This window comes from Bombina bombina, chromosome 2 (genome assembly GCF_027579735.1).
Source record: "Bombina bombina isolate aBomBom1 chromosome 2, aBomBom1.pri, whole genome shotgun sequence".
Lineage (NCBI taxonomy): Eukaryota > Metazoa > Chordata > Amphibia > Anura > Bombinatoridae > Bombina > Bombina bombina.
Genome location: NC_069500.1, coordinates 27,520,520 through 27,537,452, shown reverse-complemented (window position 1 = coordinate 27,537,452; position 16,933 = coordinate 27,520,520). Strand labels below are relative to the sequence as shown.

Below are 16,933 nucleotides of genomic sequence, written 5' to 3'. Positions count from 1 at the left end.
ATTTTATATAAAAAAGCTCAACTTTTGTCCATCTGTGATGAACTTATCATTACTATCATGATCATTGTCACTAATAAGTTTAAGGGAACATCATAGTCATTTGTTTCTGAGCTGAAAAATAATATTTTTTTTTCTATTTACGTTTGTATATGTAAATAGTTTTTTCCTTGGCATGATAGATGTTTCTTGAGTTTCATTGCCCTTTAATAGCCCTTTAACTCCTTAACTGCTGAGCCATTTCTACTCCTGTGCTGAGCTGTTTTGCAGTTTTCAGACGCTGCCCATTTTTAGGCCCTACTGTAGGACATTTGTCAGTGAGAAACCTACACATCACATATTGTTTTCAGCAGATTCAAACTATATTATTATTGTATGTATATAATATAACGTGAAACATCTGCAACAATAAGTGTGAAGAAATGCTTTTATTTTATTACATTTCATAAACAACAGTATATTTTCCCCCTAAACTCTATAGTAAAAAAAGGGGCTATCCTCATATAAATAAGGGGCTTTCGGTACAGTTTCATAGCTTTGATCTGCACATAGGGGCTCCCATGAGCGTCTGTTCAAATAAATGGTCATTTATTTCCTCAAAGTGATCACCTGGCTGTTAACACTTATATAGGGGCTTTATTTTAAAGAGGGGCTTCTGGTCTTTAAAACAAGAGGTCTTGGGGTCTCTAGGCATTTTGATTGTCTGTTATAAGTCTGTGTGCTTCTATGGTAAACCCCTGACACCGCATGAAAAAGCAAGTGGACCTTGGGGGCTTCTAGGGCTTAAGGGGTTTGAATACGTATCCCCTCCCCCTAACCGTTCACTTAAAGGGACACTGAACCCAAAATGTTTCATTTGTGATTCAGATAGAGCATGCAATTTTAAGCAACCTTCTAATGTACTCCTATTATTAAATGTTTTTCATTCTCCTGGTTTCTTTATTTGAAATGCAATAATGTAAGTTAAGATGCCGGCCCATTTTTGGTGAACAACCTGGGTTGTTCTTGCTGATTGGTGGATAAATTCATCCACCAATAAAAATGTGCTGTCCACAGTCATGAACCAAAAAAAAAGCTTAGATGCCTTCTTTTTAAAATAAAGATAGCAAGACAATGGAAAAAATTGATAATAGGAATAATTAGAAAGTTGCTTAACATTGCATGCTCTATCTGAATCACGAAAGAAATGTTTTTGGTTCAATGTCCCTTTAAGCCTTGGAGACCAGTAAACCACTAGACCACCAAGGATGTGGGAGGGGGCACCTCTGTGAGCTCTGAATGCACCCCCTGTATGACAACACATGATTATCATCCACACTAAATACATTGTGTAGATGATGACTACGTGCTTTCACACACACTTAAGGGTTAAGATGTCATTTAGCCCTTTAAGACAAGTTAGCCATTTCCTCAGATTTAGCACAATTGGTGATAGCGACCAACCTAGCACGTAAATAAATATTTATCGGAGCCTCAGCGAGACATCAACATAAAAGCAAAATTCTACTTAAACTTCAATTTAATAAATATGAGGGTGAGCACATCTCACTAGTAAGCTTCTTGTTTGCTCTTCCTTATGTTCATTTTTTTTATTTCAAAGACTGTAGGGGATTTATATGTACCGGAGAGGAATGGGAGGGTCACTTTATCTTGCAAATAATATATTATAAATAGCGCTTCCACATAGCCAGTAGTACCCAGTTCAGTATCACATTTATAAATAATCCACTGGTTTTCACACCTCCCTAACAGGCCACATTATGAGGATATCTGAACTAGAGCACAGGTGAAATAATCAGCTGATTAGTAAATACGGTTGTTTTACTTCTCACCCAAGGTTATCCTGGAAATCTGGCCTGTTGGGGATGGCTTGAGGACAGGTCTAAAAAGAAGGCTCTATCTGACTCACAGAGAACAGCAGAAATTAATTTGTTGTAAATGGGATCTTGGACAGCAGTGACAGAAATTCCCAAGAAGAAATCTATACTTTGTTTAGTGTACTGTTATTATTCATTACTATATAGCAGACAAACAGAGGTCCCTGGTCATCTATGGGTTAAGGCGTATAAATGCCACCAAGGAGGGAATGCTGGGTAATTAATTGTGTTTCTTTCTGACAGATTGGTGGGAGGATAAAAATACAATTACAACGTTCTGATGGGCAACTAGCAAGAAAGAGGTTAAATGTCCACATGGGAGGTTTCTGCATGATAACTGACCTCCTGCAGTGCCCCAGTCAAGAGGAGCACAATGGAGTTTCAGCTATGGCTACTCTGCATTTCTAATGATAATAATAGAGGACAATACATTTAGTTCCATTGGAATTGCAAAAGGCAAAAGCCTATGAGACCAGCTTGAAACTTAGAACTGAGTATTTCTTGCACAAACAAGTTGTCTGCATTCCTCAAGAATCTGAATAACAGTATTTATCTCAGCAAAGAAAAATGCAACAGATTCCGTCTGTCCAGCTATGTCAGTCTGTCCAGCTATGTCAGTCTGTCGAGCTATGTCAGTCTGTCCAGCTATATAAGTCTGTCCAGCTATATAAGTCTGTCCAGCTATATAAGTCTGTCCAGCTATGTCAGTCTGTCCAGCTATGTCAGTCTGTCCAGCTATGTCAGTCTGTCTGTAGCTATATCAGTCTGTCTGTAGCTATGTCAGTTTGTCTGTAGCTATGTCAGTCTCTATATAGCTATGTCAGTCTATCTATAGCTATGTCAGTCTGTCTGTAGCTATGTCAGTCTGTCTGTAGCTATGTCAATCTGTCTGTAGCTATGTAAGTCTATCTATAGCTATGTCAGTCTGTCTGTAGCTATGTCAGTCTGTCTGTAGCTATGTCAGTCTCTCTATAGCTATGTCAGTCTGTCTGTAGCTATGTCAGTCTGTCTGTAGCTATGTCAGTCTCTCTATAGCTATGTCAGTCTGTCTGTAGCTATGTCAGTCTGTCTATAGTTATGTCAGTCTATCTATAGCTATGTCAGTCTGTCTGTAGCTATGTCAGTCTGTCTGTAGCTATGTCATTCAGTCTAGCTATGTCAGTCTGTCCAGCTATGTTAGTCAGTCTAGCTATGTCAGTCTGTATGTAGCTATGTCAGTCTGTCTGTAGTTATGTCAGTCTGTCTAGCTATGTCTTTCTGTCCGGCTATGTCAGTCTGTCCAGCTATGTCAGTCAGTCCGGCTATGTTAGTCTGTCTAGCTATGTCAATCTGTCTGTAGCTATGTCATTCTGTCCGGCTATGTCAGTCCGTCCAGCTATGTCACTCTGTCTAGCTCTGTCAGTCTGTCTAGCTCTGTCAGTCTGTCCAGCTCTGTCAGTCTGTCCAGCTCTTTCAGTCTGTCCAGCTATGTCACTCTGTCTAGCTATGTCACTCTGTTCAGCTATGTCACTCTGTCCAGCTATGTCAGTCTGTCTAGCTATGTCAGTCTGTCCAGCTCTGTCAGTTTGTCCAGCTATGTCAGTCTGTCCAGCTATATTAGTCTGTCTAGCTATGTCAGTCTGTCCAGCTATGTCAGTCTGTTCAGCTATGTCAGTCCATCTAGCTATGTCAGTCTGTCCAGCTATGTCAGTCTGTCCAGCTATATCAGTCTGTCCAGCTATGTCAGTCTGTCCAGCTATGTCAGTCTGTCTAGCTATGTCATTCTGTCCAGCTATGTCAGTCTGTCTAGCTATGTCAGTCTGTCTAGCTATGTCAGTCTATCTAGCTATGTCAGTTTGTAAAGGCTATGTCAGTCTGTCCAGCTATGTCAGTCTGTCCAGGTGTATCAGTCTGTCCAGCTATGTTAGTCTGTCCAGCTATATCAGTCTCTCTAGCTATGTCAGTCTGTCTGTAGCTATGTAATTCTGCCCAGCTATGCCAGTCTATCTAGCTATGTAAGTCTGTAAAGGCTATGTCAGTCTGTCCAGCTATGTCAGTCCTCCTGCAACAAGATAAAAATGAGCATGACTGCATCCCACTGAGTGTCATTGTGTAACTGACGCAACAGCTCATAGTCTAGCTCAATCATTCCAAAACTATTCTCCCTTGTTAGGTGGTGGCTTATAGATGCTAAAGCGACATATGCAAAGATTTAAAGAGACAGTATAGTCAAAAGTAAACTTTCATGACTCAGAGCATGCAATTATAAACAACTTTACAAATTACTTTTATTATCTAATTTTCTTCATTGTCTTGGTATCCATAAATGAAAAGCATACCTAGGTATGGTCAGGAGCACTACTGGGATCTAGCTGATGGCTGCTGCACATATACGTCTCTTGCAATTGGATCACCCAATGTGTCCAGCTATCTCACAGTATTGCATTGCTGCTCTTTCAACAAAGGATACAAAGAAAATAAAACAAATTTGTTTTAAGTAAAATAGAAAGTTATTTAAAATGGTAAGCTCTGCCTTAAACACAAATTAAAACATTGTGTTTGAAGTCATTATTAAGCTAAAATAAGCTGATTTTAAATTTTATTTTTTACATTTAAAAAAAAAATTATAATTAAAAGGACAGTGTACTATAAACAGATCCGGTATGTTAGTGAAATTTTAGATGGAGTTTAATTCACCAGTTGTAATAAAGATGCGCTATAACTTACTTTTTATTGCAGAGCTGAAATTCTAATACCCCACGCTCCGGCCGCCCACTTCAAAAATCATTTTTGTGGTGAACTAATGTTTTGAACTGTTCTCCAATCAGCGCTCTAGCCATACGGCACTCACACAATTTTTTTTTATAGCTAGAACGCTGATTGGAGAACAGTTCAAGCCGTTTTCAACGCTACATTAAAAAGTACGTTCTAGCGCATCTTCATTACAACTTGTGTATTAAACTCCAGCTAAAATATCACTTTATTGTATAGGTGTTTGCTGCATGATTTATTCAATACTGTGATTTGGACCTTTCATGTCCCTGTATGTTATTTCTTGTTTTAAGTGCTTTTAAAGTGATTTTATAATTCTCTTTTTTTATTTTCTTGATATTATAAATGTTAAGTTTTATTTGTATTTGTTTCCCTCATATTGTGGTGAGGATTGAGAACCCCTCCGTTTCATTGTGTGTCCTCTCTTTTGGACCAATCTAATTTAGTGTTTCCTAGAGTGCTTAAAAGATGCTACTTTTTCTTTTATTTCTGTACTTAATTGCAGCACTCTCACCTGGAACAAAATAAAGTCCTCACCTTCCTATATATATATACAGTGAGAATACATAAACACATTGTGACACGACAAGGTTTATGACGGTAACATTCCGAGCATAATCAGCACTCTGAGGTTTTATAGACATTAACCATTTCTCAAAGAAGCAGCTCCAAAAAAGTTTGTAAAAGCAATAATGTCATATGTTATTGCCTTCAAGTACCAAAAGGTGTAAGAACGGCTGTCTCAGTATTGGCCACTAAAGCGCAAGGTTGTTTACGATTTCCCCACTTCCCTGCACCCAGCAGAGATAATATTGCCGTAAGGTAAAAACAAACGTATACATTTAGAAAACAGGTGTCTTGTTCATGCAGGTAATTTGGCACAAGTACATTACTGCTCTCGGCACACACTACATACACAAGTAAATCACATTCACAAATCAGCATAATCTGTGTATTTTACAGACCAGTTTGTAACTGTTTAGGAAGTTTAATGCCATATTAAATTTATAATGCAAATACAATAAATCATGTAAATAAGATTGGTATATATATTCATTATAAAATGTTCTTGTTTTTTATGTAAAATTGCTCTGAAATTGCCCTTGTCCTATGTTCTTAGAGAGGCTGGAGGAGATTACGTAACCTAAATTTGCTGTATACTCTCTGTAAATACTAAATAGTGACTAGCACACAAGCTCGTTTACAGCTTGGCCTCAATTAAAGGGACAGTATACTGTAAAATAGTTTTTCCCTTAATGTGTTTACAATTGCTTTTTTTACCAACTGCAGAGTAAAAAATGTATGAAAATTAGCTTTTTAAGGTTTATTTCTGTATATTAAAGCTCTGATTTTGTGTTTTGAAGCCACAGCCTAATAAAATAGGTTGAGCTTGTAGGTATAATCAGATCTCATTACTGTATCACATTGTGCACATATACCTGCTTCTTTATCTTATATCTGTCCTTAAAACAATCACCAATACTTTGAGAGAACAATGGAAAATAAACATTTTATTACCTTATCTCTTCTTTATCACACTGGGAGTGTAATTTCTTCTGCTGGTTGTGTTTACAAAGCTTATCTATAGCTGGTACGCGCGGCCACAAACTTTCAGAATAGGTGGGTATACCACATGCTAAATTAACAATTTCAAATGCCAATATAAGGGTAAAGGAGCTACTTGTAAACAATTAAATACACTCCAGCAGGTAAAGTGGATCATTGGGAACAAATTAAAGGGGAGAACATTTTTGAGTAAACTGTCCCTTTAAGGGAGATATAATAAGCATTTTTCAAGCAGTTGATTAAACAATTATAATTTTCTTATGTAAGCTTCAGGTATTATTAAAAATATATATTTTGCAGGCAGATCTGTTTGTACTGAAGTGCTTAAAGGGACAATATAATACAAAACGTGATTCCCCGTAAATGTGTTTCCAATTACTTTGTTTTACCATTTAAAGAAAATAAATATATATGGGAAATTGTTCCTTTAGGATTATTTTAGTATATGAATTAGATTGTTTTTACTTTTTGAAAACACAGCCTATTAAAATGGGCTGAGCTTGCAGTGAGATTATCTTCATATGCACACACACAGTCTCCTTTTCCTAGCTATGTCTGTAAACATATATACAGAATGATTAAAAATGAAAGTTTTAGTACTTTTCTCTGTTACCCCACTGTGAGTGTAATTTATTTTCCTGGTTATATTTACATAACTTTTCCAAAACCAAAACATACATTTTTTTTAATGTTTCAAATTACAAAATAAAGCTTAAGAAGCTATTTGTAATCCATTTAATACACTCAAGTAGGTAAAATAAATAATTGGGGAGAAAAAAATACAGAACACTGTCCCTTTAATTGCTGATTGATACTATGTATCCCAAAATTTGTCATAACACAGCAGTTATCAGCAAATAACGACATGAAAGTTAAGAGTTTGTGCACAATACTAAGCAAGCACTGTATAGCAAGTAGCCAGGTCAGGCAATTTGCAACATAGGGCTAGGCAAATGTATATGTGTGTATAAATGTATGTATATATATGTATGTATATATATATATATATATATATATATATACATACACACATATTAACACATAAATATAAATGTATGTATTCATATACATATATATTTAATATTTGCTGCCCAATGCTGCACAGCTTACCCCCTGTGCTGTGCTAGGTTCTGTGCCGTGTCAGATGTATCGGAACGAGGCTCCCATTGGAGCCTATCAAAGTGCGCTCTCGTGAGCACAAAGCTTCCAGGCAATGCGAACACGAGGTCGCATTCTCATTGAGCTTTACTTGTAATACCAGTGCACATTTGCGTGTGCCGGTATTACTGAGTGGAGCACAAGATATTTTGCGCTCCACTCGTAATCTGGTCCATATTGTTTTATATTTTTTCTCCCATTAAAACGTAAAGATAGATGCGCCTGAGGCTGCTGCTTCCTACGTACACTAGACGCATGTTCAAAGTAACTGTAGAATTTGAGCTATGATTTGGGTGCTAGAATTTAGTAATAGTCTCTTGCATATTAAAGAACAGCAAATATTACATGACACCAGTTTTAGTAAAAGCTATTTAATTGTATATTGAAAACTACCAATGAATGTATTTTGTGTGCACTACTGATCCTATGGACCCAATGGTCAGTGGTTTGAATATTTCTTTTGTAAATAGGGGACAGGCGCGGAAAATCACAAAAATAATTAATAATATTAAAAATAAGAGATTTTATCCAGCTCAGCAGTATTCACATTCTCCCACCCCGCAAAAGAGTGGGGCTTGATATGTCTACATCAAACTCAGAAGTTGGTGAGAAGAATGAGAAGTTAAGTAAGCGGTTTTGTATGCAGATACACGTGCCAGACTTCCAAAGGAGGTAGCACGAGCAAATATTATAAAGAAATCCAAAGATGTCTAGGATATGTATAAGTTATAGTAAGAATTAAGGTTGCATTCAAGAACAAAAAAAGGACAGGATTTATAGGCCTTATGGTTCTTATCAGATGTCAAAATCGAAACAAGGGATCCCTGGTTCCTGTGATTAAACACAATATATGGGAATAAAACTGAGATAATATGAGCTTGAGATAACAATCTAGTTCAGGGATTCTCAACTAGGATTTCTGGATACACTAACATGTCCTGTGACCTGGCCAGAAGTGCCACTGAATTAAGTTTTTTCTTTCATGATTTAGAGCATGCGATTTTAAACAATGTTCTAATTTACTTGTATTGTCAGATTTTCTTCATTCTCTTGGTATCTTTTGTTGAAAAGCAGGGATTTTTGCCTTGAAGCCGACCATTTCTGGATCACTATCTGGCAGCAGTTTTGCATGAGTGTTATCCATTTGCAAGATCACTAGATAGCAGCACTTCATTTCCTGCCATGTACTGCACGAGATCTCTTAACACAAAATATCATGGGAACAAAGCAAAATTTGATAAAATAAGTACATTGGAAACTTTTTTAATATTGTACGCTCTGTCTGAGTGTCACAAGAAAAAATGTGGGTTTATATCCCTTTAACGCTAATAAAGCGAGGTGCATAAAGTGCGTAATCTGATTTACAAAACCATCACAATTCGCTAAATACAGAACACAGTATATTATTATGCTTTATTCGGTTCCGGCTAAGTTACTAATGCATTAACAGATTTTGATGCATTTCTCATCATTTGCCTTTGTTTGCTCACAAATTGTACAGAATAAGTGGAATCACAAATTGTACAGAATAAGTGGAATCGCTATGTACAGAATAAGTGGAATCACAAATTGTACAGAATAAGTGGAATCACAAATTGTACAGAATAAGTGGAATCGCTATGTACAGAATAAGTGGAATCGCTATGTACAGAATAAGTGGAATCGCTATGTACAGAATAAGTGGAATCGCTATGTACAGAATAAGTGGAATCGCTATGTACAGAATAAGTGGAATCGCTATGTACAGAATAAGTGGAATCGCTATGTACAGAATAAGTGGAATCGCTATGTACAGAATAAGTGGAATCGCTATGTACAGAATAAGTGGAATCGCTATGTACAAATATTTGAGAAACACCAATCTAGTCTCTGAAACACCAATGTTAATGTCAGTTTAGAGTATAGGAAAATAAAACCCTTGTTCACCTGGAATTAATTAGCCGGCACTAAATCAAAGGAAATTCTGAGGGTAAACGCAAATACTTTTACATTTAAAAACAAAAAAGTGCTACCGATTTTATGAGTGACTGATTCCCTGATTTAATATTTACATTGTAACCTTAACTCTTGGCTGCTAGAGAGGGGTTCAAATGTGCCCCCCATCCATTCACAGAAGCTGTATAATGATATCTAAAAACAAGACCTTTAAGTCATTTATATGTTGAGATCTGGCAGAAAATGACAGTTTGCTTTTGGGGAAAAAAAATGAAGATTTCGTGCATAAAGAAAAAAAAAATAACTGCTACAGTCTAAAAAAAATGCTTTTTACAATGGGGAAAGGGCTGCTAATGTTTTGGGCAGTGGGAAGAGAAAAAAAAATTCTTAAACATGAATTGAAATCATATTAAACCACCTAGCACTTATACAACACTCTGGCATATGTTGCCGCTATACTGATCATTGGTTGAAATATTTATACAGTTTAAGAGCCTGATAATTTACTCTTTTTAGGGACTGGGGAAAATTAGACATATTGATCTACACAGAACTGTTCTAAAAAAGTTTTTAGAGAAAAGTAACATTTTTATGGGTCCCTTTATTTGTAAAGTCCTTATATAAATATAACAATAATCATCTTGTGAATAGAAAATAAATACTTTTATATGAAATACATGATTGTGGATGCATAACTGACGGGGTAGGAAAAAAAGTATTGAAATGCTTTTCAAACAGACACAGAAATAACTTGATGTCATAAGTTAATGTATGGAAATCTCCAACCCGTAAAAATAAAAAGAATATATATATTTTCTTTTCCTGTTAATGGAGCAGTTGAATAAGATCTATGTGGGAAAATATTCACCATTACCTTCAAACAGATTTAAAACATTAGCAGATTCCTAAAATACAGTTTAATCACAGACTGGTAAATTCTACAATTAATATATTATGTTTAGAAAATTGCTGAAAGTTTGCATAGTTTGTGTAGATATTATTTACGTTCCCTGAAGAACATTCTTGGACAAAAAATACATATAAAAAAAAACAACTGACCAACCCGCTGACAATACAATCAATGTTAATAAAGCTGAGGAAATCCAGGATGTATTTTTTAAAAAGTAGATCCAAAATGCTCACTTAAGAATGCACAAAACTTAGATATAGAAATTATGCTAAACTTGTGAAACGCGTTTCTGAAAAACCATTCAGAAACAAAACACAAAAGAATGCATTTATTCTATCCAATAATACTTTTGTACATAACTGTAAGTTCAAAAATAAATGCAATTATATTTATATATATATATATATATATATATATATATATATATTTTTATATATATATTCACACATATATATTTATTTGTATACAATTAAACAACACAGATCTAATAGACAGACTAATAACTACTTAATTTAGAGATAAATTAATTAATTTGGTATCTCCAGAAACAAGCACAAAAAAACAGCTTTTATCAGTTAAAGTTAAACATAAGTACAACTATACTGGAAAAAACTATTTATTAAAATGTACACATATATATTTAAAAATATGTATATTTGACCATATAATAGACAAACAGTCCTTTGTAGATAATATATAAGTTGCAAAACATTATACTACTGTATAACATACAAAAGATAATTTAGATACATAGCACAAAAATGATATGCATAATTAATAATTATCATTTCATACAGTATGTTTTTATCTTATCGTTATTGCTTATTTCCCATCAATATCTTCAGCTAGTTGAATATCACTGGGTGAGACATTAAATTATACAAAACCAACATAAAAAAGTTCTGTAGAGGAAGTCCCTATATACAGGGAAATCACAGACATTCTTGTGCTGTAAATTATTTTGATTGAATATTTAATTGAGCTTTTTTATTTTTTTTTAACGTGGCGCTTAAAAGCAGTTAATGAACTGAGCTGTTTGCTTTGGCGAATTATTGTCATCAATCATATAAACTACACAGTAAGGGATTTTTTTTGTATGTTTTTGAAAGCAAATGCTTTTGTAACCCTGCATCTGCCAAGGATAGCAGACACTTAACAGGCAATACAGTATATGTATTCCATTTGACACTCAGGGGTTAAATGAGGTCTGAAGCAACAAAATAGACAGTAATGAATGCAGCCTTAAGAAATAAATGAATCTGACCCTGGTTTTGCAGTCACACATGCAGCGATTTTCGTATATGTTCTGGTGTGCAGACGTATTTAGATAATTGTCACTAGCTTTTCAGAGAAGCTGGTTATATAAGACAGTGCAGAATTGAGAGCTGACAATTTGGAAACTGGTAACTGCCCATGTGGGGGTTAAAACGCATCAGTTGATCGGCTCAAGGCAGACAGAAAGCTTGCAGACTCTGCTTTTCAACTGGTATAGAATCTACCCTAAATATCCCTACTGAGCATGGATCCAAGCATGCAGCAGCGGACAGCGAAGATTTATTTTGCCAATAACAAAATGGATTTTTAACCTCTTTGCTGCCAGAGATGGCTACAATTCAATTTAGAGCATTGCCCTGCAGTTCAAATATAGAATCAAAAGGTTAACCATTAAAAAGAACAGAATGGGAAAAAGCCATCAACAGTTGCTTTTACTTTGTAATATTACAAAATATTTCTAGCTACGCAATGAGTTTCAGCCATCTCTGGCAGACAAGAGGTTAATGAATACAAGTTAGTTTTTAATCCTTAAAGCTACAAAATTGGGTTAAATTTAACACTGTTGGTTGTTGGGTCAGAACAACTTTTTCATATTTCACACATTCTTCCAGCTATGGATGTAATATGTATAAATACAATAGGAAAGTTTGTGAAGGATTCGTACAGTTACAATCAGATGCCGGAGGGTGTTTTGTTTTGTGATACATTATCTGCTCATCGAAGAGTTTATAATGAGATAAGATGAGGAATTCCAGCTGCAGTGACATAAGCAGAAATGTGCACAAGCACTAAGCAAACTAAATATTATCCTGAAATGACCAATGAATAGAAATAATATATAATAATAGATATAAGTACATGATAAATAAATGCACATGGATCTTACTATAGTAAGTGCTCTAACTCACTGATATAAAAAAATCAGACTGAGAAGAGATCATCAGATTCAGTTTACAACATGAAGAACCTGCACTGCCTGGGTCTACACTGTATCTACAGGACATGTTAAGTTCATAGGCTCCTGCACTAAATAAGCATTTGTTTATCCACAGAAAACACCAACACAATAACCCAGACATTGAGGAAGGACAATGGTTAAGCTGCTCCAGACACACCTACAGTCAGTGCAACCTCCCCCTGAGCCACCAGGCATCTCCCTGTAACATCCAGCAGATTTAGCATCATCCTTGTCATAAAACATAAAGCTCAGGCTGGTACTTACAGTGACTCTGGGTCTGCTCAGCTGCTTCTGATACATCCACCAGCCAGCACTTCCCAATGGGTATCTGAGAGCTTGCACTGCACTGGCTGCACAGCATTTAGGCTCTTTTAAACTCACACACTGAGCCCATGTGACTGAGAAAGCCACTGGCAGAGAAGGACTTGCAGAATAGGATGCACCACGAGCTCTTATAAGGCTGCTCTGTGCGCCCCCTAGCCCAGACTGGAGGTAGTGCAGGAGCAATGCTGCGTGCCTATGCAAACCTGTGGCTTTTACTTTTGTTTTTATTAGAACAATAATAATAATTATTATTATTATTATTATTAATAAAATACTTATTATTGTCACCTATTAAACCATCTTCTTAATGTTATACAAATAGTATTAGCAATAATTATATGTCATGATTTCTGTATTATATATTTCCCACAGTAACCCTAAATACCAACCATAATAAATGAATCCCTAAAGTAGGTTTTAATTCTAATACATGAAAAATAAATGTTCCAAAAAGCTGTTTATTTCTATAACGTCAAATATTTGGCTGTCATTTTTTTATTCATATAATCACAAACTCTAATCTTATTTAAAACACAGGCTTTGGGGGCTGTAAAAAACAGACAAAAAAAAAAATAAACAATTTAATTTGAGTTTAACATCCCCAAACTTCAGGTTATAATTTAGGGAGTTTCTTTTTCATTTACCTATATAAAAACACACGCATATGTACTTACACAAATACACACACAAACACACACATATGTACTTACACAAACACACACATAAACACACACATATGTACTTACACAAATACACACATATACACACACAAACACACACATATGTACTTACACAAATACACACATATACACACACAAACACACACATATGTACTTACACAAACACACACACAAACACACACATATGTACTTACACAAATACACACATATACACACACAAACACACACATATGTACTTACACAAACACACACATAAACACACACATATGTACTTACACAAATACACACATATACACACACAAACACACACATATGTACTTACACAAACACACACATAAACACACACATATGTACTTACACAAATACACACATATACACACACAAACACACACATATGTACTTACACAAACACACACATATACACACACAAACACACACATATACACACACACAAACACACACATATGTATTTACACAAATACACACATATACACACACAAACACACACATATGTACTTACACAAACACACACATATACACACACAAACACACACATATGTACTTACACAAACACACACATATACACACACAAACACACACATATACACACACACACACATATACACACACACACAAACACACACATATGTACTTACACAAATACACACATATACACACACAAACACACACATATGTACTTACACAAACACACACAAACACACACATATACACACACAAACACACACATATAAACACACAAACACACACATATGTACTTACACAAACACACACATATACACACACACACATATACACACACACACATATACACACACAAACACACACATATACACACACAAACACACACATATACACACACAAATACACACATATACACAACCAAACACACACATATGTACTTACACAAACACACACATATACACACACAAACACACACATATACACACACAAACACACACATATGTACTTACACAAATACACACATATACACACACAAACACACACATATACACACACAAACACACACGTACTTACACAAACACACACATATGTACTTACACAAATACACACATATACACACACATATACACACACAAACACACACGTACTTACACAAACACACACATATGTACTTACACAAACACACACATATACACACAAACACACACGTACTTACACAAACACACACATATGTACTTACACAAATACACACATATACACACACAAACACACACGTACTTACACAAACACACACATATGTACTTACACAAATACACACATATACACACACAAACACACACATATGTACTTACACAAACACACACATATGTACTTACACAAATACACACATATACACACACAAACACACACATATGTACTTACACAAACACACACATATCTACTTACACAAACACACACACATATGTACTTACACAAATAGACACATATACATACCAAAACACACACATATGTACTTACACAAACACACACGTACTTAAACAAACACACACATATGTACTTACACAAATACACACATATACATACCAAAACACACACATATGTACTTACACAAACACACACATATGTACTTACACAAACACACACATATGTACTTACACAAATACACACATATACATACACAAACACACACATATGTACTTACACAAACACATACATATGTACTTACACAAACACACACACATGTACTTACACAAACACACGCATATGTACTTACACAAACACACACATATACACACACAAACACACACATATACACACACACAAACACACACATATGTACTTACACAAATACACACATATACACACACAAACACCCACATATGTACTTACACAAATACACACATATACACACACAAACACACACATATGTACTTACACAAACACACACATATCTACTTACACAAACACACACATATGTACTTACACAAATACACACATATACATACCAAAACACACACATATGTACTTACACAAACACACACGTACTTACACAAACACACACATATGTACTTACACAAATACACACATATACATACCAAAACACACACATATGTACTTACACAAACACACACATATGTACTTACACAAACACACACATATGTACTTACACAAATACACACATATACATACACAAACACACACATATGTACTTACACAAACACACACATATGTACTTACACAAATACACACATATACATACCAAAACACACACATATGTACTTACACAAACACACACATATGTACTTACACAAACACACACATATGTACTTACACAAATACACACATATACATACACAAACACACACATATGTACTTACACAAACACATACATATGTACTTACACAAACACACACATATGTACTTACACAAACACACACATATGTACTTACACAAACACACACATATACACACACAAACACACACATATACACACACACAAACACACACATATGTACTTACACAAATACACACATATACACACACAAACACACACATATGTACTTACACAAATACACACATATACACACACAAACACACACATATGTACTTACACAAACACACACATATCTACTTACACAAACACACACATATGTACTTACACAAATACACACATATACATACCAAAACACACACATATGTACTTACACAAACACACACGTACTTACACAAACACACACATATGTACTTACACAAATACACACATATACATACCAAAACACACACATATGTACTTAAACAAACACACACATATGTACTTACACAAACACACACATATGTACTTACACAAATACACACATATACATACACAAACACACACATATGTACTTACACAAACACACACATATGTACTTACACAAATACACACATATACATACCAAAACACACACATATGTACTTACACAAACACACACATATGTACTTACACAAACACACACATATGTACTTACACAAATACACACATATACACACACAAACACACACATATGTACTTACACAAACACATACATATGTACTTACACAAACACACACACATGTACTTACACAAACACACGCATATGTACTTACACAAACACACACATATACACACACAAACACACACATATACACACACACAAACACACACATATGTACTTACACAAATACACACATATACACACACAAACACACACATATGTACTTACACAAATACACACATATACACACACAAACACACACATATGTACTTACACAAACACACACATATCTACTTACACAAACACACACATATGTACTTACACAAATACACACATATACATACCAAAACACACACATATGTACTTACACAAACACACACGTACTTACACAAACACACACATATGTACTTACACAAATACACACATATACATACCAAAACACACACATATGTACTTAAACAAACACACACATATGTACTTACACAAACACACACATATGTACTTAC

General features: G+C 35.0%; 1 protein-coding gene across 3 annotated transcripts in view; it reads right to left on the bottom strand.

Annotated features, from left to right (window-relative positions):
- Window positions 1–12,824, bottom strand: part of CNTFR (ciliary neurotrophic factor receptor) — a 1,195,985-nt gene extending 1,183,161 nt beyond the window's left edge. For all 3 annotated transcript variants that reach the window (XM_053700981.1, XM_053700983.1, XM_053700982.1), the window contains exon 1: window positions 12,692–12,824. The gene's annotated coding sequence lies outside the window, so the exon portion shown is untranslated. The remainder of the gene's footprint in view (window positions 1–12,691) is intronic.
- Between the last annotated feature and the right edge of the window lie 4,109 nt (window positions 12,825–16,933).